Source organism: Carica papaya, chromosome 8 (assembly GCF_054855325.1).
Source record: "Carica papaya isolate Zhongbai chromosome 8, ASM5485532v1, whole genome shotgun sequence".
Taxonomy (NCBI): domain Eukaryota; kingdom Viridiplantae; phylum Streptophyta; class Magnoliopsida; order Brassicales; family Caricaceae; genus Carica; species Carica papaya.
In genome coordinates, this window is record NC_142316.1 from 10,257,679 (window position 1) to 10,283,666 (window position 25,988).

A 25,988-nucleotide genomic window follows, 5' to 3' on the forward strand; every position below is an offset into this window, starting at 1 on the left:
GCACGCACAAGGAAACAAATGACGGGAGGGGGGATGGAGGGAGAAAAAGTGTATGTATTTGCAGCGCAGAATGAAACATGAGCCATCATACCAGCACCAATGCAACGGATTCTATCAGAACTCCGCAAGTTAAGGGTGCTTGGGCAAGAGTAGCACTAGGATGGGTGACCTCCTGCGAAGTCCTTATATTTCACCCATTTTCTTAGGAAGTCCTCGTGTTGCACCCATTTTTTTGCAGATGATTCTTTCGACGATACGCGTGACTTGAATTATGGTCCTCAGGTTTATTCACAAATGTGAGTCACGGCACCGTAGCATTTTACTTGATATTAGAACGAGCACGGGAGGTGCAGTGTGCACGCACAAGGAAACAAATGATGGGAGGGGGAAGAAAGGAGAAGGAGTTTATGTATTTGCAGCGCTGAATTATACGGGTGCGATCATACCAGCACTAATGCACCGGATCCCATCAGAACTCCGCAGTTAAGTGTGCTTGGGTGAGAGTAGTACTCGGATGGGTGACCTCCTGGGAAGTTCTCGTGTTGCACCCATTATCTTTTTTTCAGATGTGCCGTTCGACGTTACGCGCGACTGGAACTAGGGTCCGCTGGTTTATACGCAAATGTGAGTCAAGAAGCAGGGGCATTTAAATCAATATTAGAACTAGAAGGAGAGGTGCAGTGTGAATGCACAAGGAAACAATTGATGGGACGGGGAGGGAAGGAGAAGGAGTGTATGTATTTTCAGCATGAAATGAAACAGGTGCGATCATACCAGCACTAATGCAACGGATTCTATCAGAACTCCATAGGTAAGGGTGCTTAGGCAAGAGTAGTACTAGCGTGGCTTACCTCCTACGAAGTCCTTATATTTCACCCATTTTCTTGTGAAGTCCTCGTGTTGCACCCATTTTTTTGCAGATGATTCTTTCGACGTTACGCGCGACTTGAATTATGGTCCTCAGATTCGCAAATGTGAGTCACGACGCTGTAGCATTTTACTTGATATTAGAACGAGAACGGGAGGGGTAGTGCGCAAGCACAAGGAAACAAATGACGGGAGGGGGAAGAAAGGGGAAAGAGTTTATGTATTTGCAGCGCGAAATTAAACAGGTGCGATCATACCAGCACTAATGCACCGGATCCCATCAGAACTCAGAAGTGAAGTGTGCTTTGGCAAGATTAGTACTCGGATGGGTGACCTCCTGGGAAGTCCTCGTGTCGCACCAATTTTTTTTCAGACGGGTCGTTCGACGTTACGCGTGTCTGGAACTAGGGTCCGCTGGTTTATACGCAAATGTGAGTCAAGAAGCAAGGGCATTTTAATCGATATTAGAACGAGAATGAGAGGTGAAGTGTGAACGCACAAGGAAACAAATGACGGGAGGGGGAAGAAAGGAGAAGGAGTTTATATATTTGCAGCGTTGAATTAAACGAGTGCGATCATACCAGCACTAATGCACCGGATCCCATTAGAACTCCGCAGTTAAGTGTGCTTGGGCGAGAGTAGTACTCGGATGGGTGACCTCCTGGAAAGTCCTCGTGTCGCACCAATTTTTTTTCAGACGGGTTGTTCGACGTTACGCGCGACTGGAACTAGGGTCCGTTGGTTTATACGCAAATGTGAGTCAAGAAGCAGGGGCATTTAAATCGATATTAGAACGAGAAGGAGAGCTGCAGTGTGAACGCACAAGGAAACAAATGACGGGAGAGGGAAGAAAGGAGAAGCAGTTTATGTATTTGCAGTGCGAAATTAATCAGGTGCGATCATACCAGCACGAATGTAACAGATCCCATCATGACTCCGCAGTTAAGTGTGCTTGGGCTAGAGTAGTACTCGGATGGGTGGCCACTTGTGAAGTCCTCGTGTTGCACCCATTTTTTTGCAGATGATTCTTTCGACGATACGCGCGACTTTAATTATGGTCCTCAAGTTTATTCACAAATGTGAGTCACGGCACCGTAGCATTTTACTTGATATTAGAACGAGCACGGGAGGTGCAACGCACACGCACAAGGAAACAAATGACGGGAGGGGGAAGAAAGGAGAATGAGTTTATGTATTTGCAGCGCAAAATTAAAGAGGTGCGATCATACCAGCACTAATGCACCGGATCCCATCAGAACTCCGCAGTGAAGTGTGATTGGGCGAGATTAGCACTCGGATGGGTGACCTCCTAGGAAGTCCTCGTGTCGCACCAATTTTTTTTCAGACGGGTCATTCGACGTTACGTGCGTCTGGAACTAGGGTCCGCTGGTTTATACGCAAATGTGAGTCAAGAAGCAGGGGCATTTTAATCGATATTAGAACGAGAATGAGAGGTGAAGTGTGAACGCACAAGGAAACAAATGACAGCAGGGTGAAGAAAGGAGAAGGAGTGTATGTATTTGCAGTGCAAAATTAAACAGGTGTGATCATACCAGCACTAAAGCTCCGGATCCCATCAGAACTCCGCAGTTAAGTGTGCTTGGGCGAGGGTAGTACTCGGATGGGTGACCACTTGGGAAGCCCTCGTGTTGCACCTAATTTTTTTCGGATGGGTTGTTCGACATTACAGGCGAATGGAATTATAAACCGCTGGTTCATTTGTAAAGGTGAGTCACGGTGAGGGGGTATATTACTTGATATTAGAACGAGAAAGAGAGATGCAGAGTGCACGCACAAGGAAACAAATGACGGGAGGGGGGATGGAAGGAGAAAGAGTGTATGTATTTGCAGTGCAGAATGAAACATGAGGGATCATACCAGCACTAATGCAACGGATTCTATCAGAACTCCATAGTTAAGGGTGCTTGGGCGAGAAAAGTACTCGGATGGGTGACCTCCTGTGAAGTCGTTATATTTCACCCATTTTCTTGGGAGGTCCTCGTGTTGCACCCGTCTTTTTGCAGATGATTCTTTCGAAGTTACGCGCGACTTGATTTATGGTCCGTAGGTTTATTCGCAAATATGAGTCACGGCACCGTGGCATTTTACTTGATATTAGAACGAGTACGGGAGGTGCAGTGCGCACGCACAAGGAAACAAATGACGGGATGAGGAAGAAAAGAGAAGGACTGAATGTATTTGAAGCGCAAAATTAAACAAGTGGCATCATACCAGCACTAATGCACTGGATCCCATCAGAACTCTGCAGTTAAGTGTGCTTGGGAGAGAATAGCACTCGGATGGGTGACCTCTTGGGAAGTCCTCGTATCGCAACAATTTTTTTTTAGATGGGTCGTTCGACGTTACGCACGATTGGAACTATGGTCCGCTTGTTTATACGCAAATGTGAGTCAAGAATCAAGGGCATTTTAATCGATATTAGAACGAGAAGGAGAGGTGCAGTGTGAACGCACAAGGAAACAAATGACGGGAGGGGGGGAGGGAAGAAGGAGTGCATGTATTTTCAGCACGAAATTAAACAGGTGCGGTCACACCAGCACAAATGCACCGGATCCCATCAGAACTCCGCAGTTAAGTGTGCTTTGACGAAAGTAGTACAATGATGGGTTACCTCCAGGGAAGTTCTCGTGTTGCACCCATTTTCTTTTTTTCAGATGTGTCGTTCGACGTTACGCGCGACTTTAACTATGGTCCGCAGATTTATTCGCAAATGTGAGTCACGGCGCTGTGGCATTTTACTTGATATTTGAACGAGAACAAGAGGTGCAGTGCGCACGCACAAGGAAACAGATGACGGGAGGGGGAAGAAAGGAGAAGTAGTTTATGTATTTGCAGCGCGAAATTAAACAGGTGCGATCATACCAGCACTAAAGCCCCGGATCCCATGAGAACTCTACAGTTAAGTGTGCTTGGGCGAGAGTAGTACTCGGATGGGTGACGACTTGTGAAGCCCTCGTGTTGCACCTATTTTTTTCGGATGGGTTGTTCGACGTTACGCGTGAATGGAATTATAAACCGCTGGTTCATTTGCAAAGGTGAGTCACGGTGCCGGGGCATATTATTTGATATTAGAACGAGAAAGAGAGATGCAGCGTGCACGCACAAGGAAACTAATGACGGGAGGGGGGATGGGAGGAGAAAGAGTGTATGTATTTGCAGTGCAGAATTAAACATGAGGGATCATACCAGCACTAATGCAAAGGATTCTATCAGAACTCTGTAATTAAGGGTGCTTGGGCGAGAAAAGTACTCGGATGGGTGACCTCCTACGAAGTCCTTATATTTCACCCATTTTCTTGGGAGGTCCTCGTGTTGCACCCATCTTTTTGCAGATGATTCTTTCGACGTTACGCGCGACTTGATTTATGGTGACCTCCTGGGAAGTCCTCGTGTTGCACCAATTTTTTTTTGGATGGGTCGCTCGATGTTACGCGCGAATGCAATTATAAACCGCTGGTTCATTCGCAAAGGTGAGTCACGATGCTAGGGCATTTTACTTGATATTAGAACGAGAAGGAGAGATGCAGAGTGCACGCACAAGGAAACAAATGACGGGAGAGGGGATGGAGGGAGAAAGAGTGTATGTATTTCCAGCGCAGAATGAAACATGAGCGATCAAACCAGCACCAATACAACGGATTCTATCAGAACTCTTCAAGTTAAGGGTGCTTGGGCGAGAGTAGCACTAGGATGGGTGACCTCATGCGAAGTCCTTATATTTCACCTATTTTCTTAGAAAGTCCTCGTGTTGCACCCATTTTTTTGCAGATAATTCTTTCGACGTTACGCGCGACTTGAATTATGGTCTTCAGGTTTATTCGCAAATGTGAGTCACGGAACCGTAGCATTTTACTTGTTATTAGAACGAGCACGGGAGGTGCAATGCGCACGCACAAGGAAACAAATGACGGGAGGGGGAAGAAAGGAGAAGGAGTTTATGTATTTGCAACGCGGAATTAAACGGGTGCGATCATACCAGCACTAATGCACCGGATCCCATCAGAACTCCGCAGTTAAGTGTGCTTGGGCGAGAGTAGTACTCGGATGGGTGACCTCCTGGAAAGTCCTCGTGTCGCACCAATTTTTTTTTAGACAGGTCGTTCGAAGTTACGCGCGACTGGAACTAGGGTCCGCTAGTTTATACGCAAATGTGAGTCAAGAAGCAGGGGCATTTTAATCGATATTAGAACGAGAATGAGAGGTGAAGTGTGAACGCACAAGGAAACAAATGACGGGAGGGGGAAGAAAGGAGAAGGAGTGTATGTATTTGTAGCGCGAAACTAAACAGGTGCGATCATACCAGCACTAAAGCCCCGGATCCCATCAGAACTCTGCAGTTAAGTGTGCTTGGGTGAGATTAGTACTCGGATGGATGACCTCCTGGGAAGTCCTCGTGTCGCACCAATTTTTTTTGCAGACGGGTCGTTCGACGTTACGCGCGTCTGGAACTAGGGTCCGTTGGTTTATACGCAAATTTGAGTCAAGAATCAGGGGCATTTTAATCGATATTAGAACGAGAATGAGAGGTAAAGTGTAAACGCACAAGGAAACAAATGACCGGAGGGGGAAGAAAGGAGAAGGAGTGTATGTATTTGTAGCGCGAAATTAAACATGTGCGATCATACCAGCACCAAAACTCCGGATCCCATCAGAACTCCGCAGTTAAGTGTGCTTGGGCGAGGGTAGTACTCGGATGGGTGACCATTTGGGAAGCCCTCGTGTTGCACCTATTTTTTTTCGGATGGGTTGTTCGACGTTACGCGCGAATGGAAGGGTGATGGAAGGAGAAAGAGTGTATGTATTTACAGTGCAGAATGAAATATGAGGGATCATACCAGCACTAATGCAACGGATTCTATCAGAACTCCGCAGTTAAGGGTGCTTGGGAGAGAAAAGTACTCGGATGGGTGACCTCCTGCGAAGTCTTTATATTTCACCCATTTTCTTGGGAGGTCCTCGTGTTGCACCCATCTTTTTTCAGATGATTCTTTCGACGTTACGCGCGACTTGATTTATGGTCCGCAGGTTTATTCGCAAATGTGAGTCATGGCGCTGTGGCATTTTACTTGATATTAGAACGAGTACGGGAGGTGCAGTGCGCACGCATAAGGAAACAAATGACGGGATGAGGAAGAAAAGAGAAGGAGTGTATGTATTTGAAGCGCAAAATTAAACAAATGGCATCATACCAGCACTAATGCACTAGATCCCATCAGAACTCTACAGTTAAGTGTGCTTGGGCGAGAGTAGTACTTGGATGGGTGGCCTCCTGGGAAGTCCTCGTGTCGCACCAATTTTTTTTTAGACGGGTCGTTCGACGTTACGTGCGACTGGAACGAGGGTACGCTGGTTTATACGCAAATGTGAGTCAAGAAGCAGGGGCATTTTAATCGATATTAGAACGAGAAGCAGAGGTGCAGTGTGAACGCACAAAGAAACAATTGATGGGAGGGGGAGGGAAGGAGAAGGAGTGTATGTATTTTCAGCACGAAATGAAACAGGTGTGATCATACCAGCACTAATGCAACGGATTCTATTAGAACTCCGTAGGTAAGGGTGTTTGGGCGAGAGTAGTTCTAGCATGGGTTACCTTCTGCGAAGTCTTTATATTTCACCCATTTTCTTAGGAAGTCCTCGTGTTGCACCCATTTTTTTGCAGATGATTCTTTCGACGATACGCGCGACTTTAATTATGATCCTCAAGTTTATTCACAAATGTGAGTCACGGCACCGTAGCATTTTACTTGATATTAGAACGAGCACGGGAGGTGCAGTGCGCACGCACAAGGAAACAAATGACGGGAGGGGGAAGAAAGGAGAAGGAGTTTATGTATTTGCTGCGTTGAATTAAACGGGTGCGATCATACCAGCACTAATGCACCGAATCCCATCAGAACTCTACAGTTATGTGTGCTTGGGCGAGAGTAGTACTCGGATGGGTGACCTCCTGGGAAGTCCTTGTGTCGCACCAATTTTTTTTCAGACGGGTCATTCGACGTTACGCGCGACTGGAACTAGGGTCCGCTGGTTTATACGCAAATGTGAGTCAAGAAGCAGGGGCATTTAAATCGATATTAGAACAAGAAGGAGAGGTGCAGTGTGAACACACAAGGAAACAATTGATGGGAGGGGGAGGGAAGGAGAAGGAGTGTATGTATTTTCAGCACGAAATGAAACAGGTGCGATCATACAAGCACTAATGCAACGGATTCTATCAGAACTCCGCAAGTTAAGGGTGCTTGGGCGAGAGTCGTACTAGCTTGGGTGACCTCCTGCGAAGTCCTTATATTTCACCCATTTTCTTGTGAAGTCCTCGTGTTGCACCCATCTTCTTTTTTTCAGATGTGCCGTTGGACGTTACGCGCGACTTTAATTATGGTCTGCAGATTTATTCGCAAATGAGAGTCACGGCACCGTGGCATTTTACATGATATTTGAACGAGAACAAGAGGTGCAGTGCGCACGCACAAGGAAACAAATGACGGGAGGGGGAAGAAAGGAGAAGGAGTTTATGTATTTACAGCGTTAAATTAAACGGGTGCGATCATACCAGCACTAATGTACCGAATCCCATCAGAACTCCGCAGTTAAGTGTGCTTGGGCGAGAGTAGTACTCGGATGGTTGACCTCCTGGGAAGTCCTCGTGTCGCACCAATTTTTTTTCAGACGGGTCGTTCGACGTTACGCGCGACTGGAACTAGGGTCCGCTGGTTTATACGCAAATGAGAGTCAAGAAGCAGGGGCATTTTAATTGATATTAGAATGAGAAGGAGAGATGCAGAGTGCACGCACAAGGAAACAAATGACGGGAGGGGGGATGGAGGGAGAAAAAGTGTATGTATTTGCAGCGCATAATGAAACATGAGCAATCATACCAGCACCAATGCAACGGATTCTATCAGAACTCCGCAAGTTAAGGGTGCTTGGGCGAGAGTAGCACTAGGATGGGTGACCTCCTGCGAAGTCCTTATATTTCACCCATTTTCTTAGGAAGTCCTCGTGTTGCACCCATTTTTTTGCAGATGATTCTTTCGACGATACGCGCAACTTGAATTATGGTCCTCAGGTTTATTCGCAAATGTGAGTCACGACACCGTAGCATTTTACTTGATATTAGAACGAGCACGGGAGGTGCAGTGCCCGCGCACAAGGAAACAAATGACGGGAGGGGGAAGAAAGGAGAAGGAGTTTATGTATTTGCAGCGCGGAATTAAACGGGTGCGATCATACCAGCACAAATGCACCGGATCCCATCAGAACTCCGCAGTTAAGTGTGCTTTGGCGAAAGTAGTACAATGATGGGTTGCCTCCTGGGAAGTTCTCGTGTTGCACCCATTTTCTTTTTTTCAGATGTGCCGTTTGACGTTACGCGCGACTTTAATTATGGTCCGCAGATTTAGTTGCAAATTTGAGTCACGTGCCGTGGCATTTTACTTGATATTTAAACGAGAACGAGAGGTGTAGTGCGTACGCACAAGGAAACAAATGACGGGAGGGGGAAGAAAGGAGAAGGAATTTATGTATTTGCAGCGCAAAATTAAACAGGTGCGATCATACCACCACAAATGCAGCGGATTCCATCATAACTCCGCAGTTAAGTGTGCTTGAGCGAGAGTAGTACTCGGATGGGGGACCTCTTGGGAAGTCCTCGTGTCGCACTAATTTTTTTTTTTCAGACGGGTCGTTCGACGTTACGCGCGACTGGATCTAGGGTCCACTGGTTTATACACAAATGTGAGTCAAGAAGCAGGGGCATTTTAATCGATATTAGAACGAGAAGGAGAGATGCACTGTGCACACACAAGGAAACAAATGACGGGAGGGGGGATGGAGGGAGAAAAAGTGTATGTATTTGCAGCGCAGAATGAAACATGAGCAATCATACCAGCACCAATGCAACGGATTCTATCAGAACTCTGCAAGTTAAGGGTGCTTGGGCGAGTGTAGCACTAGGATGGGTGACCTCATGCGAAGTCCTTATAATTCACCCATTTTCTTTGGAAGTTCTCGTGTTTCACCCATTTTTTTGCAGATGATTCTTTCGACGATACGCGCGACTTGAATTATGGTCCTCAGGTTTATTCGCAAATGTGAGTCATGGCACCGTAGCATTTTTCTTGATATAAGAACGAGCACGGGAGGTGCAGTGGGCACGCACAAGGAAACAAATGACGGGAGGGGGAAGAAAGGAGAAGGAGTTTATTTATTTGCAGCGCAAAATTAAACGGGTGCGATCATACCTGTACTAATGCACCGGATCCCATCAGAACTCCACAGTCAAGTGTGCTTGGGCGAGAGTAGTACTCGGATGGGTGACCTCCTGGGAAGTCCTTGTGTCGCACCAATTTTTTTTCAGACGGATCGTTCGACGTTACGCGCGACTGGAACTGGGGTCCGCTGGTTTATACGCAAATGTGAGTCAAGAAGCAGGGGCATTTTAATCGATATTAGAACGAGAAGGAGAGATGCAGTGTGAACGCACAAGGAAACAATTGATGGGAGGGGGAGGGAAGGAGAAGGAGTGTATGTATTTTCAGCACGAAATGAAACAAGTGCGATCATACCAGCACTAATGCAGCGGATTCTATCAGAACTCCGTAGGTAAGGGTGCTTCGGCGAGAGTAGTACTAGCATGGGTTACCTCCTGCGAAGTCCTTATATTTCACCCATTTTCTTGTGAAGTCCTTGTGTTGCACCCATTTTTTTGCAGATTATTCTTTCGAGGTTAAGCGCGACTTGAATTATGGTCCTCAGGTTTATTCGCAAATGTGAGTCACGGCGCTGTAGCATTTTACTTGATATTAGAATGAGAACGGGAGGTGTAGTGCGCACGCAAAAAGAAACAAATGACGGGAGGGGGAAGAAAGGGGAATGAGTTTATGTTCTTGCAGCGCAAATTTTAACTGGTGCGATCTTACCAGCACTAATGCACCGGATCCCATCAGAACTCCGCAGTGAAGTGTGCTTGGGCGAGATTAGTATTCGGATGGGTTGCTCGACGTTACACGCGAATGGAATTATAAACCTCTGGTTTATTTGCAAAGGTGAGTCACGGTGCCGGGGCATATTACTTGATATTAGAACGAGAAAGAGAGATGCAGAGTGAACGCACAAGGAAACAAATGACGGGGGGGGGGATGGGAGGAGAAAGAGTGTATGTATTTGCAGTGCAGAATGAAACAGGTGCGATCATACCAGCACTAATGCAACGGATTCTATCAGAACTCCGTAGGTAAGGGTGCTTGGGCGAAAGTAGTACTAGCATGGGTTACCTCCTGCGAAGTTCTTATATTTCACCCATTTTCTTGTGAAGTCCTCGTGTTGCACCCATTTTTTTGCAGATGATTCTTTCGACGTTACGCGCGACTTGAATTATGGTCCCCAGGTTTATTCGCAAATGTGAGTCACGGCACCTTAGTATTTTACTTGATATTAGAACGAGCACGGGAGGTGCAGTGCGCACGAACAAGGAAACAAATGACGGGAGGGGGAAGAAAGGAGAAGGAGTTTATCTATTTGCAGCGCGAAATTAAACGGGTGCAATCATACCAGCACTAATGCACTGGATCCCATTAGAACTCTGCAGTTAATTGTGCTTGGGCGAGAGTAGTACTCGGATGGGTGACCTCCTGGGAAGTCCTTGTGTTGCACCAATTTTTTTTCAAACGGGTCGTTCGATATTACGCGCGACTGGAACTATGGTCCGCTGGTTTATACGCAAATGTGAGTCAAGAATCAGGGGTATTTTAATCGATATTAGAACGAGAATGTGAGGTGCAGTGTGAATGCACAAGGAAACAAATGATGGGACGGGGGGAGGGAAGAAGGAGTGTATGTATTTTCAGCCCGAAATTAAACAGGTGCGCTCACACCAGCACAAATGCACCGGATCCCATCAGAACTCCGCAGTTAAGTGTGATTTGACGAAAGTAGTACAATGATGGATTACCTCCTGGGAAGTTCTCGTGTTGCACCCATTTTCTTTTTTTCAGATGTGCCGTTCGACGTTACGCGCGACTTTAATTATGGTCCGCAGATTTATTCGCAAATGTGAGTCACGGCGCTGTGGCATCTTACTTGATATTTGAACGAGAACAAGAGGTGCAGTGCGCACGCACAAGGAAACAAATGACGGGAGGGGGAAGAACGGAGAAGTAGTTTATGTATTTGCAGCGCGAACTTAAACGGGTGCGATCAAACCAGCACTAATGCACCGGATCCCATCATAACTCCGCAGTTAAGTGTGTTTGGGCGAGAGTAGTACTCGTATGGGTGACCTCCTGGGAAGTCCTCGTGTCGTACTAATTTTATTTTTCAGACAGGTCGTTTGACGTTACCCGCGACTGGAACTAGGGTCCACTAGTTTATACGCAAATATGAGTCAAGAAGCAGGGGCATTTTAATCGATATAAGAACGAGAAGTAGAGATGCAGAGTGCACGCACAATGAAACAAATGACGGGAGGGGGGATGGAGGGAGAAAAAGTTAATGTATTTGCAGCGCAGAATGAAACATGAGCCATCTTACCAGCACCAATGCAACGGATTCTATCAGAACTCCGCAAGTTAAGGGTGCTTGGGTGAGAGTAGCACTAGGATGGGTGACCTCCTGCGAAGTCCTTATATTTCACCAATTTTCTTAGGAAGTCCTCGTGTTGCACCCATTTTTTTGCAGATGATTCTTTTGACGTTACGCGCGACTTGAATTATGGTCCTCAGGTTTATTTGCAAATGTGAGTCACGGCGCTGTAGCATTTTACTTGTTATTAGAACGAGAACGGGAGCTGCAGTGCGCACGCACAAGGAAACAAATGACGAGAGGGGGACGAAAGGGGAATGAGTTTGTGTATTTGCAGCGGGAAATTAAACAGGTGCAATCATTTCAGCAGTAATGCACCGGATCCCATCAGAACTCCGCAGTTTTGTGTGCTTGGGCGAGAGTAGTACTCGGATGGGTGACCTCTTGGGAAGTCCTCGTGTTGCACCAATTTTTTTTCAGACGGGTCGTTTGACGTTACGCGCGACTGGAACTAGGGTCCGCTGGTTTATACGCAAATGTGAGTCAAGAAGTAGGGGCATTTTAATCGATATTAGAACGAGAATGAGAGGTGAAGTGTGAACGAACAAGGAAACAAATGACCGGAGGGGGAAGAAAGGAGAAGGAGTATATGTATTTGCAGCGCGAAATTAAACAGGTGCGATCATACCAGCACTAAAGCCCTGGATCCCATCGGGACTACGCACTTAAGTGTGCTTGGGCGAGAGTAGTACTCGGATGGGTGACAACTTGGGAAGCCCTCGTGTTGCACCTATTTTTTTCGGATGGGTTGTTCGACGTTACGCGCGAATGGAATTATAAACTGCTTGTTCATTTGCAAAGGTGAGTCACGGTGCTGGGTCATATTACTTGATATTAGAACGAGAAAGAGAGATGCAGAGTGCACGCACAAGGAAACAAATGACAGGAGGGGGGATGGGAGTAGAAAGAGTGTATGTATTTGCAGTGCAGAATAAATCATGAGGGATCATATTAGCACTAATGCAACGGATTTTATCAGAACTCTGCAGTTAAGGGTGCTTGGGCGAGAAAAGTACTCGGATGGGTGACCTCCTGCGAAGTCCTTATATTTCACCCATTTTCTTGGGAGGTCCTCGTGTTGCACCCATCTTTTTGTAGATGATTCTTTCGATGTTACGCGCGACTTGATTTATGGTCCGCAGGTTTATTCGCAAATGTGAGTCACGGCGCCGTGGCATTTCACTTGATATTAGAACGAGTACAGGAGGTGCAGTGCGCACGCACAAGGAAACAAATGACGGGATGAAGAACAAAAGAGAAGGACTGTATGTATTTGAAGCGCAAAATTAAACAAGTGGCATCATACCAGCACTAATGCACTGGATCCCATCAGAACTCTGCAGTTAAGTGTGCTTGGGCGAGAGTAGTACTCGAATGGGTGACCTCTTGGGAAGTCCTCGTATCGCAATAATTTTTTTTCAGATGGGTCGTTCGACTGGAACTAGAGTCCGCTGGTTTATACGCAAATGTGAGTCAAGAAGAAGGGGCATTTTAATCGATATTACAACGAGAAGGAGAGGTGCAGTGTGAACGCATAAGGAAACAATTGATGGGAGGGGGAGGGAAGAAGAAGGAGTGTATGTATTTTCAGCACGAAATGAAACAGGTGCGATCATACCAGTACTAGTGCAACGGATTGTATGAGAACTCCGTAGGTAAGGGTGCTTGGGCGAGAGTAGTACTAGCATGGGTTACCTCCTGCGAAGTCTTTATATTTCACCCATTTTCTTGTGAAGTCCTCGTGTTGCACCCATTTTTTTGCAAATGATTCTTTCGACGTTACGCGCGACTTGAATTATGGTCCTCAGGTTTATTCGCAAATGTGAGTCACGGCGCCGTGGCATTTTACTTGATATTAGAACGAGAACGGGAGGTGAAGTACGCACGCACAAGGAAACAAATGACGGGAGGGGGAAGAAAGGGGAATGAGTTTATGTATTTGCAGCGCGAAATTAAACAGGTGCGATCATACCAGCACTAATGCACCGGATCCCATCAGAACTCCACAGTTATGTGTGGTTGGGCGAGATTAGTACTCGGATGGGTGACCTCTTGGGAAGTACTCGTGTCGCACCAATTTTTTTTCAGACAGGTCGTTCGACGTTACGCACGTCTGGAACTAGGGTACGCTGGTTTATACGCAAATGTGAGTCAAGAAGCAGGGGCATTTTAATCGATATTAGAACGAGAATGAGAGATGAAGTGTGAACGCACAAGGAAACAAATGACGGGAGGGGGAAGAAATGAGGAGTGTATGTATTTGCAGCGCGAAATTAAACAGGTGCGATCATACCAGCACTAAAGCTCCGGATCCCATCAGAACTCCGCAGTTAAGTGTGCTTGGGCGAGAGTAGTACTCGGATGGGTATCCACCTGGGAAGCCCTCGTGTTGCACCTATTTTTTTTCGGATGGGTTGTTCGACGTTACGCGCGAATGGAATTATAAACTGCTGGTTCATTTGCAAAGGTGAGTCACGGTGCCGGGGCATATTACTTGATATTAGAACGAGAAAGAGAGATGCAGAGTGCACGCACAAGGAAACAAATGACGGGAGGGGGGATGGGAGGAGAAAGAGTGTATGTATTTGCAGTGCAGAATGAAACATGAGGGATCATACCAGCACTAATGCAACGGATTCTATCAGAACTCCGCAGTTAAGGGTGCTTGGGCGATAAAAGTACTCGGATGGGTGACCTCCTGCGAAGTCCTTATATTTCACCCATTTTCTTGGGAGGTCCTCGTGTTGCACCCATATTTTTATAGATGATTCTTTCGACGTTACGCGCGACTTGATTTATGGTCCGCAGGTTTATTCGCAAATGTGAGTCACGGCGCCATGGCATTTTACTTGATATTAGAACGAGTACGGGAGGTGCAGTGCGCACGCACAAGGAAACAAATAACGGGAGGAGGAAGAAAAGAGAAGGAGTGTATGTATTTGAAGCACAAAATTAAACAAGTGGCATCATACCAGCACTAATGCACTGGATCCCATCAGAACTCTGTAGTTAAGTGTGCTTGGGCGAGAGTAGTACTCGGATGGGTGACCTCTTGGGAAGTCCTCGTATCGCAACAATTTTTTTTCAGATGCGTCGTTCGACGTTACGCGCGACTGGAACTATGGTCTGCTGGTTTATACGCAAATGTGAGTCAAGAATCAGGGGCATTTTAATCGATATTAGAATGAGAATGAGAGGTGCAGTGTGAACGCACAAGGAAACAAATGATGGGAGGGGGGAGGGAAGAAGGAGTGTATGTATTTTCAGCACGAAATTAAACAGGTGTGGTCACACCAGCACAAATGCACCGGATCCCATCAGAACTCCGCAGTTAAGTGTGCTTTGGCGAAAGTAGTACAATGATGGGTTACCTCCTGGGAAGTTCTCGTGTTGCACCCATTTTCTTTTTTTCAGATGTGCCGTTCGACCTTACGCGCGACTTTAATTATGGTCCGCAGATTTATTCGCAAATGTGAGTCACGGCACCGTGGCATTTTACTTGATATTTGAACGAGAACGAGAGGTGCAGTGCGCACGCACAAGGAAACAAATGAGGGGAGGGGGAAGAAAGGAGAAGGAGTTTATGTATTTGCAGCGCGAAATTAAACAGGTGCGATCATACCAGCACTAATGCACCGGATCCCATCAGAACTCCGCAGTTAAGTGTGCTTGGGCGAGAGTAGTACTCGAATGGGTTACCTCTTGGGAAGTCCTCGTGTCGCACTAATTTTTTTTTCAGACGGGTCGTTCGATGTTATGCGCGACTGGAATAAGGGTCCACTGGTTTATACGCAAATGTGAGTCAAGAAGCAGGGGCATTTTAATCGATATTAGAACGAGAAAGAGAGATGCAGAGTGCACGCACAAGGAAACAAATGACGGGAGGGGGGATGGATGGAGAAAAAGTATATGTATTTGCAGCTCAGAATGAAACATGAGCAATCATACCAGCACCAATGCAACAGATTCTATCAGAACTCCGCAAGTTAAGTGTGCTTGAGCGAGAGTAGTACTCGGATGGGTGACCTCTTGGGAAGTCCTCGTATTGCAACAAGTTTTTTTCAGATGGGTCGTTCGACGTTACGCGCGACTGGAACTATGGTCTGCTGGTTTATACGCAAATGTGAGTCAAGAATCAGGGGCATTTTAATCGATATTAGAACGAGAATGAGAGGTGCAGTGTGAACGCACAAGGAAACAAATGATGGGAGGGGGAAGAAAGGAGGAGTGTATGTATTTGCAGCGCGAAATTAGAGAGGTGCGATCACAGCAGCACTAAAGCCCCGGATCCCATCAGAACTCCGCAGTTAAGTGTGCTTGGGCGAGAGTAGTACTCGGATGGGTGACCACCTGGGAAGCCCTCGTGTTGCACCTATTTTTTTTCGGATGGGTTGTTCGATGTTACGCGCGAATGAAATTATAAACCGCTGGTTCATTTGCAAAGGTGAGTCACGGTGCCGGGACATATTACTGGATATTAGAACGATAAAGAGAGATGCAGAGTGCACGCACAAGGAAACAAATGACGGGAGGGGGAAGAAAGGAGAAGGACTTTATGTATTTGCAGCGCGAAATTAAACAGGTGCGATCATACCAGCACGAATGCACCGGATCCCATCAGAACTCAGCAGTTAAGTGTGCTTGGGCGAGAGTAGTACTCGGATGGGAGACCTCCTTGGAAGTCCTCGTGTCGCATTAATTTTTTTTTTCAGACGGGTCGTTCGACGTTACGCGCGACTAGAACTAGGGTCCACTGGTTTATACGCAAATGTGAGTCAAGAAGCAGGGACATTTTAATCGATATTAGAACGAGAATGAGAGATGCAGAGTGCATGCACAAGGAAACAAATGACGGGAGGGGGGATGGAGGGAGAAAAAGTGTATGTATTTTCAGCGCAGAATGAAACATGAGGAATCATACCAGCATTAATGCAACGGATTCTATCAGAACTCCGCAAGTTAAGGGTGCTTGGGCGAGAGTAGCACTAGGATGGGTGACCTCCCGCGAAGTCCTTAAATTTCACCCATTTTCTTAGGAAGTCCTCGTGTTGCACCCATTTTTTTGCAGATAATTCTTTCGACGATACGCGCGACTTGAATTATGGTCCTCAGGTTTATTCGCAAATGTGAGTCATGACACCTTAGCATTTTACTTGATATTAGAACGGGCACGGGAGGTGCAATGCGCACGCACAAGGATACAAATGACGGGAGGGGAGAGAAAGGAGAAGGAGTACATGTATTTGCAGCGCAAAATTAAACGGGTGTGATCATACCAGCATTAATGCACCGGATCCCATCAGAACTTCGCAGTTAAGTGTGCTTGGGCGTGATTAGTACTCGGATGGGTGACCTCCTGGGAAGTCCTCGTGTCGCACCAATTTATTTTCAGACGGGTCGTTCGACGTTACGAGCGACTGGAACTAGGATCCGCTGGTTTATACTCAAATGTGAGTCAAGAAGCAGGGGTATTTTAATCGATATTAGAACGAGAAAGAGAGATGCAGAGTGCACGCACAAGGAAACAAATGACGGGAGGGGGGATGGAGGGAGAAAAAGTGTATGTATTTGCAGCGTAGAATGAAACATGAGCAATCATACCAGCACCAATGCAACGGATTCTATCAGAACTCCGCAAGTTAAGGGTTCTTGGGCGAGAGTAGCACTAGGATGGGTGACCTCCTACGAAGTCCTTATGTTTCACCCATTTTCTTAGGAAGTCCTCGTGTTGCACCCATTTTTTTGCAGATGATTCTTTCGACGATACTCGCGACTTGAATTAAGGTCATCAGGTTTATTCGCAAATGTGAGTCACGGCAGCGTAGAATGAAACATGAGCAATCATACCAGCACCAATGCAACGGATTCTATCAGAACTCCGCAATTAAGGGTTCTTGGGCGAGAGTAGCACTAGGATGGGTGACCTCCTGCGAAGTCCTTATATTTCACCCATTTTCTTAGGAAGTCCTCGTGTTGCACCCATTTTTTTGCAGATGATTCTTTCGACGATACTCGCGACTTGAATTATGGTCCTCAGGTTTATTCGAAAATGTGAGTCACGGCACCGTAGCATTTTACTTGATATTAGAACGAGCACGGGAGGTGCAGTGCGCACGCACAAGGAAACAAATGACGGGAGGGGGAAGAAAGGAGAAGGAGTATATGTATTTGCAGCGCAAAATTAAACGGGTGCGATCATACCAGCATTAATGCCCCGGACCCCATCAGAACTCCGTAGTTAAGTGTGCTTGGGCGAGAGTAGTACTCAGATGGGTGACCTCCTGGGAAGTCCTCGTGTAGAACCAATTTATTTTCAGACGGGTCGTTCGATGTTACGCGCGACTGGAACTAGGATCCGCTGGTTTATACGCAAATGTGAGTCAAGAAGCAGGGGCATTTTAATCGATATTAGAACGAGAATGAGAGGTGAAGTGTGAATGCACAAGGAAACAAATGACGGGAGGGGGAAGAAAGGAGAAGGAGTGTATGTATTTGCAGCGCGAAATTAAACAGGTGCGATCATACCAGCACTAAAGCTCCGGATCCCATCAGAACTCCTCAGTTAAGTGTGTTTGGGCGAGAGTAGTACTCGGATGGGTGACCACTTGGGAAGCCCTCGTGTTGCACCTATGTTTTTTCGGATGGGTTGTTCGACGTTACGTGCGAATGGAATTATAAACAGCTGGTTCATTTGCAAAGGTGAGTCACGGTGTCGGGGCATATTACTTGATATTAGAACGAGAAAGAGAGATGCAGTGTGCACGCACAAGGAAACAAATGACGGGAGGGGGGATGGGAGGAGAAAGAGTGTATGTATTTGCAGCGCAGAATGAAACATGAGGGATCATACCAGCACTAATGCAACGGATTCTATTAGAACTCCGCCGTTAAGGGTGCTTGGGCGAGAAAAGTACTCGTATGGGTGACCTCCTGCGAAGTCCTTATATTTCACCCATTTTTTTAGGAAGTACTCGTGTTGCACCGATTTTTTTGCAGACGATTCTTTCGACGATACGCGCAACTTGAATTATGTTCCTCAAGTTTATTCACAAATGTGAGTCACGGCACCGTAATATTTTACTTGATATTAGAACGAGCACGGGAGGTGCAGTGCGCAAGCACAAGGAAATAAATGACGGGAGGGGAAAGAAAGGAGAATGAGTTTATGTATTTGCAGCGTAGAATTAAACGGGTGCGATCATACCAGCACTAATGCACTGGATCCCATCAGAACTCTGCAGTTAAGTGTGTTTTGGCGAGAGTAGTACTCGGATGGGTGACCTCATGGGAAGTCCTCGTGTCGCACAAATTTTTTTTCAGACGGGTCGTTCGACGTTACGCGCCACTGGAACTATGGTCCGCTGGTTTATACGCAAATGGGAGTCAAGAATTAGGGGCATTTTTATCGATATTAGAACGAGAAGGAGAGGTGCAGTGTAAACGCAAAAGGAAACAAATGATGGGAGGGCGGGAAGGAAGAAGGAGTGTATGTATTTTCAGCACGAAATTAAACAGGTGTTGTCACACCAACACAAATGCACCGGATTCCATCAGAACTCCGCAGTTAAGTGTGCTTTGGCGAAAGTAGTACAATGATGGGTTACCTCCTAGGAAGTTCTCGTGTTGCACCCATTTTCTTTTTTTCAGATGTGCCGTTTGACGTTACGCGCGACTTTAATTATGGTCCGCAGATTTATTCGCAAATGTGAGTCACGATGCCGTGGCATTTTACTTGATATTTGAACGAGAACGAGAGGTGCAGTGCGCACGCACAAGGAAAAAAATCACGGGAGGGGGAAGAAAGGAGAAGGAGTTTATGTATTTGCAGCGCGAAATGAAACAGGTGCGAGCATACCAGCGCTAATGCAACGGATTCTATCAGAACTCCGTAGGTAAGGGTGCTTGGGCGAGAGTAGTACTAGCATGGGTTACCTCTTGGGAAGTCCTTATATTTCATCCATTTTCTTGTGAAGTCCTCGTGTTGCACCCATTTTTTTGCAGATGATTCTTTCGACGTTACGCGCGACTTGAATTTTGGTCCTCAGGTTTATTCGCAAATGTGAGTCACGGCGCTGTAGCATTTTACTTGATATTAAAGCGAGAACGAGAGGTTTAGTGCGCACGCACACGGAAACAAATAACGAGAGGGGGAAGAAAGGAGAAGGAGTTTATGTATTTGCAGCGCGAAATGAAACAGGTGCGATCATACCAGCACTAATGCAACGGATTCTATCAGAACTACGTAGGTAAGGGTGCTTAGGCGAGAGCAGTACTAGCATGGGTTACCTCCTGCGAAGTCCTTATATTTCACCCATTTTCTTGTGAAGTCCTCGTGTTGCACCCATTTTTTTTCAGATGATTCTTTCGACGTTACGCGCGACTTGAATTATGGTCCTCAGATTTATTCGCAAATGTGAGTCACGGCGCTGTAGAATTTTACTTGATATTAGAACGAGAACGGGAGGTGCAGTGCGCACGCACAAGGAAACAAATGACGGGAGGGGGAAGAAAGGGGAATGAGTTTATGTATTTGCAGTGCAAAATTAAACAGTTGCGATCATACCAGCACTAATGCACCGGATCCCATCAGAACTCCGCAGTGAAGTGTGCTTGGTCGAGATTAGTACTCGGATGGGTGACCTCCTGGGAAGTCCTCGTGTCGCACCAATTTTTTTTCAGACGGGTCGTTCGACGTTATGTGCGATTGGAACTAGGGTCCGCTGGTTTATACGCAAATGTGAGTCAAGAAGCAGGGGCATTTTAATCGATATTAGAACGAGAATGAGAGGTGAAGTGTGAACGCACAAGAAAACAAATAACAGGAGGGGGAAGAAAGGAGAAGGAGTGTATGTATTTGCAGCGCGAAAGTAAATAGGTGCGATCATACCAGCACTAAAGCTCCGGATCCGATCAGAACTCCGCAGTTAAGTGTGCTTGGGCGAGCATAGTACTCGGATGGGTGACCACTTGGGAAGCCCTCGTGTTGCACCTATTTTTTTCGGATGGGTTGTTCGACCTTACGCGCGAATAGAATTATAAACCGCTGGTTCATTTGCAAAGATGAGTCACGGTGCCGGGGCATATTACTTGATATTAGAACGAGAAAGAGAAATGCAGAGTGCACTCACAAGGAAACAAATGACGGGAGGGGGGATGGGAGTAGAAAGAGTGTATGTATTTGCAGTGCAGAATGAAACATGAGGGATCATACCAGCATTAATGCAACGGATTCTATCAGAACTCCGCAGTTAAGGGTGCTTGGGCGAGAAAAGTACTCGGATGGGTGACCTCCTGCGAAGTCCTTATATTTCACCCATTTTCTTGGGAGGTCCTCGTGTTGCACCCATCTTTTTGCAGATGATTCTTTCGACGTTATGCGCTACTTGATTTATGGTCCGCAGGTTTATTCGCAAATGTGAGTCACGGCGCCGTGGCATTTTACTTGATATTAGAACGAGTACGGGAGGTGCAGTGCGCACGCACAAGGAAACAAATGACGGGAGGAGGAAGAAAAGAGAAGGAGTGTATGTATTTGAAGCGCAAAATTAAACAAGTGGCATCATACCAGCACTAATGCATTGGATCCCATCAGAACTCTGCAGTTAAGTGTGCTTTGGCGAAAGTAGTACAATGATGGGTTACCTCCTGGGAAGTTCTCGTGTTGCACCCATTTTCCTTTTTTCAGATGTGCCGTTCGACGTTACGCGCAACTTTAATTATGGTCCGCAGATTTATTCGCAAATGTGAGTCACGGCGCCGTGGTATTTTACTTGATATTTGAACGAGAACGAGAGGTGCAGTGCGCACGCACAAGGAAACAAATGACGGGAGGGGGAAGAAAGGACAAAGAGTTTATCTATTTACAACGCGAAATGAAACAGGTGCGATCATACCAGCACTAATGCACCGAATCCCATCAGAACTCTGCAGTCAAGTGTGCTTGGACGAGAGTAGTACTCGGATGGGTGACCTCCTGGGAAGTCCTCGTGTTGCACTAATATTTTTTTTAGACAGGTCGTACTACGTTACGCGCGACTGGAACTAGGGTCCACTGGTTTATACGCAAATGTGAGTCAAGAAGCAGGGGCATTTTAATCGATATTAGAACGAGAAGGAGAGGTGCAGTGTTAACGTACAAGGAAACAATTGATGGGAGGGGGAGGGAAGGAGAAGGAGTGTATGTATTTTCAGCGCGAAATGAAACAGGTGCGATCATACCACACTAATGCAATGGATTCTATCATAACTCCGTAGGTAAGGGTGCTTGGGCGAGAGTAGTACTCGCATGGGTTACCTCCTGCGAAGTCCTTATATTTCACCCATTTTCTATTGAAGTCCTCGTGTTGCACCCATTTTTTTTGCAGATGATTCTTTCGACGTTACGCGCGACTTGAATTATGGTCCTCAGGTTTATTCGCAAATGTGAGTCACGGCGCTGTAGCATTTTACTTGATATTAGAACGAGAACGGGAGGTGCAGTGCGCACGCACAAGGAAACAAATGACGGGAGGGGGAAGAAAGGGGAATGAGTTTATGTATTTGCAGCGCGAAATTAAACAGGTGCTATCATACCAGCACTAATGCACCGGATCCCATCAGAACTCCCCAGTTATGTGTGCTTGGGCGATATAAGTACTCGGATTTGTGACCACCTGGGAAATCCTCGTGTCGCACCAATTTTTTTTCAGACGGGTCGTTCGACGTTACGCGCGTCTGGAACTAGGGTCGGCTGGTTTATACGAAAATGTGAGTCAAGAAGCAGGGGCATTTTAATCGATATTAGAACGAGAAGGAGAGATGAAGTGTGAACGCACAAGGAAACAAATGACGGAGGGGGAAGAAAGGAGATGGAGTGTATGTATTTGCAGCGCAGAATTAAACAGGTGCGATCATACCAGCACTAAAACCCCGGATCCCATCAGAACTCCGCAGTTAGGTGTGCTTGGGCGAGAGTAGTACTCGGACGGGTGACCATTTGGGAAGCCCTCGTGTTGCACCTTTTTTTTCTCGGATGGGTTGTTCGACGTTACGCGCGAATGGAATTATAAACCTCTGGTTCATTTGCAAAGGTGAGTCACGGTGCCGGGGCATATTACTTGATATTAGAACGAAAAAGAGAGATGCAGAGTGCACGCACAAGGAAACAAATGACGGGAGGGGGGATGGGAGGAGAAAAAGTGTATGTATTTGCAGTGCAGAATGAAACATGAGGGATCATACCAGCACTAATGCAACGGATTCTATCAGAACTCCGCAGTTAAGGGTGCTTGGGCGAGAAAAGTACTCGGATGGGTGACCTCCTGCGAAGTCCTTATATTTCACCCATTTTCTTGGGAGGTCCTCGTGTTGCACCCATCATTTTGCAGATGATTCTTTCGACGTTACGCGCGACTTGATTTATGATCCGCAGGTTTATTCGCAAATGTGAGTCACGGCGCCGTGGCATTTTACTTGATATTAGAACGAGTACGGGAGCTGCAGTTCGCACGCACAAGGAAACAAATGACGGGAGGAGGAAGAAAAGAGAAGGAGTGTATGTATTTGAAGCGCAAAATTAAACAAGTGGCATCATACCAGCACTAATGCACTGGATCCCATCAGAACTCTGCAGTTAAGTGTGCTTGGGCGAGAGTAGTACTCGGATGGGTGACCTATTGGGAAGTCCTCGTATCGCAACAATTTTTGTTCAGATGGGTCGTTCGACGATACGCGCGACTGGAATTATGGTCCGCTGGTTTATACTCAAATGTGAGTCAAGAATCAGGGGCATTTTAATCCATATTCGAACGAGAAGGAGAGGTGCAGTGTGAACGCACAAGGAAACAAATGATGAGAGGGGGGGAGGGAAGAAAGAGTGTATGTATTTTCAGCACGAAATTAAACAGGTGCGGTCACACCAGCACTAATGCACCGGATCCCATCAGAACTCCGCAGTTAAGTGTGCTTTGGCGAAAGTAGTACAATGATGGGTTACCTCCTGGGAAGTTCTCGTGTTGCACCCATTTTCTTTTTTTCAGATGTGCCGTTCGACGTTACGTGCGACTTTAATTATGGTCCGCAGATTTATTCGCAAATGTGAGTCACGGCGCCGTGGCATTTTACTTGATATTTGAACGAGAACGAGAGGTGCAGTGTGCACGCACAAGGAAACAAATGACGGGAGGGGGAAGAAATGAGAAGGAGTGTATGTATATGCAGCGCGAAATTAAACAGGTGCGATCATACCAGAACTACAGCACCGGATCCCATCAGAACTCCGCAGTTAAGTGTGCTTGGGTGAGAGTAGAACTCGGATCGGTGATCACCTGGGAAGCCCTCGTGTTGCACCTATCTTTTTTCGGATGGGTTGTTCGATGTTACGCGCGAATGGAATTATAAACCGCTAGTTCATTTTCAAAGGTGAGTCACGGTGTCGGGGCATATTACTTGATATTAGAACGAGAAAGAGAGATGCAGAGTGCACGCACAAGGAAACAAATGACGGGAGGGGGGATGGGAGGAGAAAGAGTGTATGTATTTGCAGTGCAGAATGAAACATGAGGGATCATACCAGCACTAATGCAACGGATTCTATCAGAACTCCGCAGTTAAGGGTGCTTGGGCGAGAAAAGTACTCGGATGGGTGACCTCCTGCGAAGTCCTTATATTTCACCCATTTTCTTGGGAGGTCCTCGTGTTGCACCCTTTTTTTTGCAGATGATTCTTTCGACGTTACGCGCGATTTGAATTATGGTCCTCAGGTCTATTCGCAAATGTGAGTCACAGCACCGTAGTATTTTACTTGATATTAGAACGAGCACGGGAGGTGCAGTGCACACGCACAAGGAAACAAATGACGGGAGGGGGAAGAAAGGAGAAGGAGTTTATGTATTTGCAGCGCGAAATTAAACGGGTGCGATCATACCAGCACTAATGCACTGGATCCCATCAGAACTCTGCAGTTAAGTGTGCTTGGGCGAGAGTAGTACTCGGATGGGTGACCACTTGTGAAGTCCTTGTGTTGCACAAATTTTTTTTCAGACGGGTCGTTCGATATTACACGCGACTCGAACTATGGTCCGCTGCTTTATACGCAAATGTGAGTCAAGAATAAGGGGTATTTTAGTCGTTATTAGAACGAGAAGGAGAGGTGCAGTATGAACGCACAAGGAAACAAATGATGGGAGGGGGAGAGGGAAGAAGGAGTGTATGTATTTTTAGCACGAAATTAAACAGGTGCGGTCACACCAGAACAAATGCACCGGATCCCATCACAACTCCGCAGTTAAGTGTGCTTTGGCGAAAGTAGTACAATGATGGGTTACCTCCTGGAAAGTTCTCGTGTTGCACCCATTTTCTTTTTTTCAGATGTGCCGTTCGAAGTTACGCACAACTTTAATTATGGTCCACAGATTTATTCGCAATTGTGAGTCACGGCGCCGTGACATTTTACTAGATATTTGAACGAGAACGAGAGGTGCAGTGCGCACGCACAAGGAAACAAATGACGGGAGGGGAAAGAAAGGAGAAGGAGTGTATGTATTTTCAGCACGAAATGAAACAGGTGCGATCATACCACCACTAATGCAACAGATTCTATCAGAACTCCGTAGGTAAGGATGCTTGGGCGAGAGTAGTACTAGCATGGGTTACCTCCAGCAAAGTCCTTATATTTCACCCATTTTCTTGTGAAGTCCTCGTGTTGCACCCATTTTTTTGCAGATGATTCTTTCGACGTTACGCGCGACTTGAATTATGGTCCTCAGGTTTATTCGCAAATGTGAGTCACGGCGCTGTTGCATTTTACTTGATATTAGAACGAGAACGGGAGGTGCAGTGCGCACGCACAAGGAAACAAATAACGGGAGGGGGAAGAAAGGGGAATGAGTTTATGTATTTGCAGCGCAAAATTAAACAGGTGCGATCATACCAGCACTAATGCACCGTATCCCCTCAGAACTCCGCAGTGAAGTGTGCTTGGGCGAGAAAAGTACTCGGATGGGTGAGCTCTTGGGAAGTCCTCGTGTCGCACCAATTTTTTTTCAGACGGGTCTTTCGACGTTACATGCGTCTGGAACTAGGGTCCGTTAGTTTATACGCAAATGTGAGTCAAGAAGCAGGGGCATTTTAATCGAGATTAGAACGAGAATGAGAGGTGAAGTGTTAACGCACAAGGAAACAAATGACGGGAGGGGGAAGAAAGGAGAAGGGGTGTATGTATTTGCAGCGGGATATTAAACAGGTGCGATCATACCAGCACTAAAGCTCCAGATCCCATCAGAACTCCGCAGTTAAGTGTGTTTGGGTGACCGTAGTACTTGGATGGGTGACCACTTGGGAAGCCATCGTGTTGCACCTATTTTTTTTCGGATCGGTTGTTCGACGTTACGTGCGAATGGAATTATAAACTGCTGGTTTATTTGCAAACGTGAGTCACGGTGCCGGGGCATATTACTTGATATTAGAACGAGAAAGAGAGATGCAGAGTGCACGCACAAGGAAACAAATGACGGGAGGGGGGATGGGAGGAGAAAAAGTGTATG

The 25,988-nt window shown here is 46.5% G+C and overlaps 8 non-coding genes and 39 pseudogenes across 8 annotated transcripts; all 47 read left to right on the forward strand.

The window, feature by feature from the left end:
- The first annotated feature begins 432 nt into the window (after window positions 1–432).
- Window positions 433–551, forward strand: LOC148241032 (5S ribosomal RNA). Its single transcript, XR_015814475.1, has one exon. It is a non-coding gene; the product is annotated as a 5S ribosomal RNA (ribosomal RNA).
- Window positions 552–1,110: 559 nt separating this feature from the next.
- LOC148241033 (5S ribosomal RNA) lies at window positions 1,111–1,229 on the forward strand (annotated as a pseudogene).
- A 205-nt stretch (window positions 1,230–1,434) lies between these two features.
- LOC148241034 (5S ribosomal RNA) lies at window positions 1,435–1,553 on the forward strand (annotated as a pseudogene).
- Window positions 1,554–1,758: 205 nt separating this feature from the next.
- On the forward strand, window positions 1,759–1,877 carry LOC148241035 (5S ribosomal RNA; annotated as a pseudogene).
- A 205-nt stretch (window positions 1,878–2,082) lies between these two features.
- LOC148241036 (5S ribosomal RNA) lies at window positions 2,083–2,201 on the forward strand (annotated as a pseudogene).
- Window positions 2,202–2,406: 205 nt separating this feature from the next.
- Window positions 2,407–2,525, forward strand: LOC148241037 (5S ribosomal RNA). The gene has a single exon (XR_015814302.1). It is a non-coding gene; the product is annotated as a 5S ribosomal RNA (ribosomal RNA).
- Window positions 2,526–3,408: 883 nt separating this feature from the next.
- Window positions 3,409–3,527, forward strand: LOC148241038 (5S ribosomal RNA; annotated as a pseudogene).
- Window positions 3,528–3,736: 209 nt separating this feature from the next.
- On the forward strand, window positions 3,737–3,855 carry LOC148241039 (5S ribosomal RNA; annotated as a pseudogene).
- A 995-nt stretch (window positions 3,856–4,850) lies between these two features.
- On the forward strand, window positions 4,851–4,969 carry LOC148241040 (5S ribosomal RNA). Its single transcript, XR_015814543.1, has one exon. It is a non-coding gene; the product is annotated as a 5S ribosomal RNA (ribosomal RNA).
- Window positions 4,970–5,174: 205 nt separating this feature from the next.
- On the forward strand, window positions 5,175–5,293 carry LOC148241041 (5S ribosomal RNA; annotated as a pseudogene).
- A 206-nt stretch (window positions 5,294–5,499) lies between these two features.
- LOC148241042 (5S ribosomal RNA) lies at window positions 5,500–5,618 on the forward strand. The gene has a single exon (XR_015815818.1). It is a non-coding gene; the product is annotated as a 5S ribosomal RNA (ribosomal RNA).
- Window positions 5,619–5,709: 91 nt separating this feature from the next.
- Window positions 5,710–5,828, forward strand: LOC148241043 (5S ribosomal RNA; annotated as a pseudogene).
- Window positions 5,829–6,064: 236 nt separating this feature from the next.
- On the forward strand, window positions 6,065–6,184 carry LOC148241044 (5S ribosomal RNA; annotated as a pseudogene).
- Window positions 6,185–6,741: 557 nt separating this feature from the next.
- LOC148241045 (5S ribosomal RNA) lies at window positions 6,742–6,860 on the forward strand (annotated as a pseudogene).
- A 564-nt stretch (window positions 6,861–7,424) lies between these two features.
- LOC148241046 (5S ribosomal RNA) lies at window positions 7,425–7,543 on the forward strand (annotated as a pseudogene).
- Window positions 7,544–8,104: 561 nt separating this feature from the next.
- LOC148241047 (5S ribosomal RNA) lies at window positions 8,105–8,223 on the forward strand (annotated as a pseudogene).
- A 208-nt stretch (window positions 8,224–8,431) lies between these two features.
- LOC148241048 (5S ribosomal RNA) lies at window positions 8,432–8,550 on the forward strand (annotated as a pseudogene).
- Window positions 8,551–9,114: 564 nt separating this feature from the next.
- Window positions 9,115–9,233, forward strand: LOC148241049 (5S ribosomal RNA; annotated as a pseudogene).
- A 1,190-nt stretch (window positions 9,234–10,423) lies between these two features.
- LOC148241050 (5S ribosomal RNA) lies at window positions 10,424–10,542 on the forward strand (annotated as a pseudogene).
- A 204-nt stretch (window positions 10,543–10,746) lies between these two features.
- On the forward strand, window positions 10,747–10,865 carry LOC148241051 (5S ribosomal RNA; annotated as a pseudogene).
- A 209-nt stretch (window positions 10,866–11,074) lies between these two features.
- LOC148241052 (5S ribosomal RNA) lies at window positions 11,075–11,193 on the forward strand (annotated as a pseudogene).
- A 563-nt stretch (window positions 11,194–11,756) lies between these two features.
- Window positions 11,757–11,875, forward strand: LOC148241053 (5S ribosomal RNA; annotated as a pseudogene).
- Window positions 11,876–12,080: 205 nt separating this feature from the next.
- Window positions 12,081–12,199, forward strand: LOC148241054 (5S ribosomal RNA; annotated as a pseudogene).
- Window positions 12,200–12,759: 560 nt separating this feature from the next.
- On the forward strand, window positions 12,760–12,877 carry LOC148241055 (5S ribosomal RNA; annotated as a pseudogene).
- Window positions 12,878–13,424: 547 nt separating this feature from the next.
- LOC148241056 (5S ribosomal RNA) lies at window positions 13,425–13,543 on the forward strand (annotated as a pseudogene).
- Window positions 13,544–13,745: 202 nt separating this feature from the next.
- Window positions 13,746–13,864, forward strand: LOC148241057 (5S ribosomal RNA). Its single transcript, XR_015815949.1, has one exon. It is a non-coding gene; the product is annotated as a 5S ribosomal RNA (ribosomal RNA).
- A 561-nt stretch (window positions 13,865–14,425) lies between these two features.
- Window positions 14,426–14,543, forward strand: LOC148241058 (5S ribosomal RNA; annotated as a pseudogene).
- A 203-nt stretch (window positions 14,544–14,746) lies between these two features.
- On the forward strand, window positions 14,747–14,865 carry LOC148241059 (5S ribosomal RNA; annotated as a pseudogene).
- Window positions 14,866–15,074: 209 nt separating this feature from the next.
- LOC148241060 (5S ribosomal RNA) lies at window positions 15,075–15,193 on the forward strand. The gene has a single exon (XR_015814467.1). It is a non-coding gene; the product is annotated as a 5S ribosomal RNA (ribosomal RNA).
- Window positions 15,194–15,722: 529 nt separating this feature from the next.
- On the forward strand, window positions 15,723–15,841 carry LOC148241061 (5S ribosomal RNA; annotated as a pseudogene).
- A 205-nt stretch (window positions 15,842–16,046) lies between these two features.
- LOC148241062 (5S ribosomal RNA) lies at window positions 16,047–16,165 on the forward strand (annotated as a pseudogene).
- A 563-nt stretch (window positions 16,166–16,728) lies between these two features.
- LOC148241063 (5S ribosomal RNA) lies at window positions 16,729–16,847 on the forward strand. The gene has a single exon (XR_015815321.1). It is a non-coding gene; the product is annotated as a 5S ribosomal RNA (ribosomal RNA).
- Window positions 16,848–17,653: 806 nt separating this feature from the next.
- LOC148241064 (5S ribosomal RNA) lies at window positions 17,654–17,772 on the forward strand (annotated as a pseudogene).
- Window positions 17,773–17,977: 205 nt separating this feature from the next.
- LOC148241065 (5S ribosomal RNA) lies at window positions 17,978–18,096 on the forward strand. Its single transcript, XR_015815517.1, has one exon. It is a non-coding gene; the product is annotated as a 5S ribosomal RNA (ribosomal RNA).
- Window positions 18,097–18,656: 560 nt separating this feature from the next.
- Window positions 18,657–18,775, forward strand: LOC148241066 (5S ribosomal RNA; annotated as a pseudogene).
- Window positions 18,776–18,979: 204 nt separating this feature from the next.
- On the forward strand, window positions 18,980–19,098 carry LOC148241067 (5S ribosomal RNA; annotated as a pseudogene).
- Window positions 19,099–20,015: 917 nt separating this feature from the next.
- LOC148241068 (5S ribosomal RNA) lies at window positions 20,016–20,134 on the forward strand (annotated as a pseudogene).
- Window positions 20,135–20,339: 205 nt separating this feature from the next.
- Window positions 20,340–20,458, forward strand: LOC148241069 (5S ribosomal RNA; annotated as a pseudogene).
- Window positions 20,459–21,345: 887 nt separating this feature from the next.
- Window positions 21,346–21,464, forward strand: LOC148241070 (5S ribosomal RNA; annotated as a pseudogene).
- An 883-nt stretch (window positions 21,465–22,347) lies between these two features.
- On the forward strand, window positions 22,348–22,466 carry LOC148241071 (5S ribosomal RNA; annotated as a pseudogene).
- A 561-nt stretch (window positions 22,467–23,027) lies between these two features.
- LOC148241072 (5S ribosomal RNA) lies at window positions 23,028–23,145 on the forward strand (annotated as a pseudogene).
- A 204-nt stretch (window positions 23,146–23,349) lies between these two features.
- On the forward strand, window positions 23,350–23,468 carry LOC148241073 (5S ribosomal RNA; annotated as a pseudogene).
- Window positions 23,469–23,677: 209 nt separating this feature from the next.
- On the forward strand, window positions 23,678–23,796 carry LOC148241074 (5S ribosomal RNA; annotated as a pseudogene).
- Window positions 23,797–24,356: 560 nt separating this feature from the next.
- Window positions 24,357–24,475, forward strand: LOC148241075 (5S ribosomal RNA; annotated as a pseudogene).
- Window positions 24,476–24,679: 204 nt separating this feature from the next.
- On the forward strand, window positions 24,680–24,798 carry LOC148241076 (5S ribosomal RNA; annotated as a pseudogene).
- A 563-nt stretch (window positions 24,799–25,361) lies between these two features.
- On the forward strand, window positions 25,362–25,480 carry LOC148241077 (5S ribosomal RNA; annotated as a pseudogene).
- A 205-nt stretch (window positions 25,481–25,685) lies between these two features.
- On the forward strand, window positions 25,686–25,804 carry LOC148241078 (5S ribosomal RNA; annotated as a pseudogene).
- The last annotated feature ends 184 nt before the right edge of the window (window positions 25,805–25,988 follow it).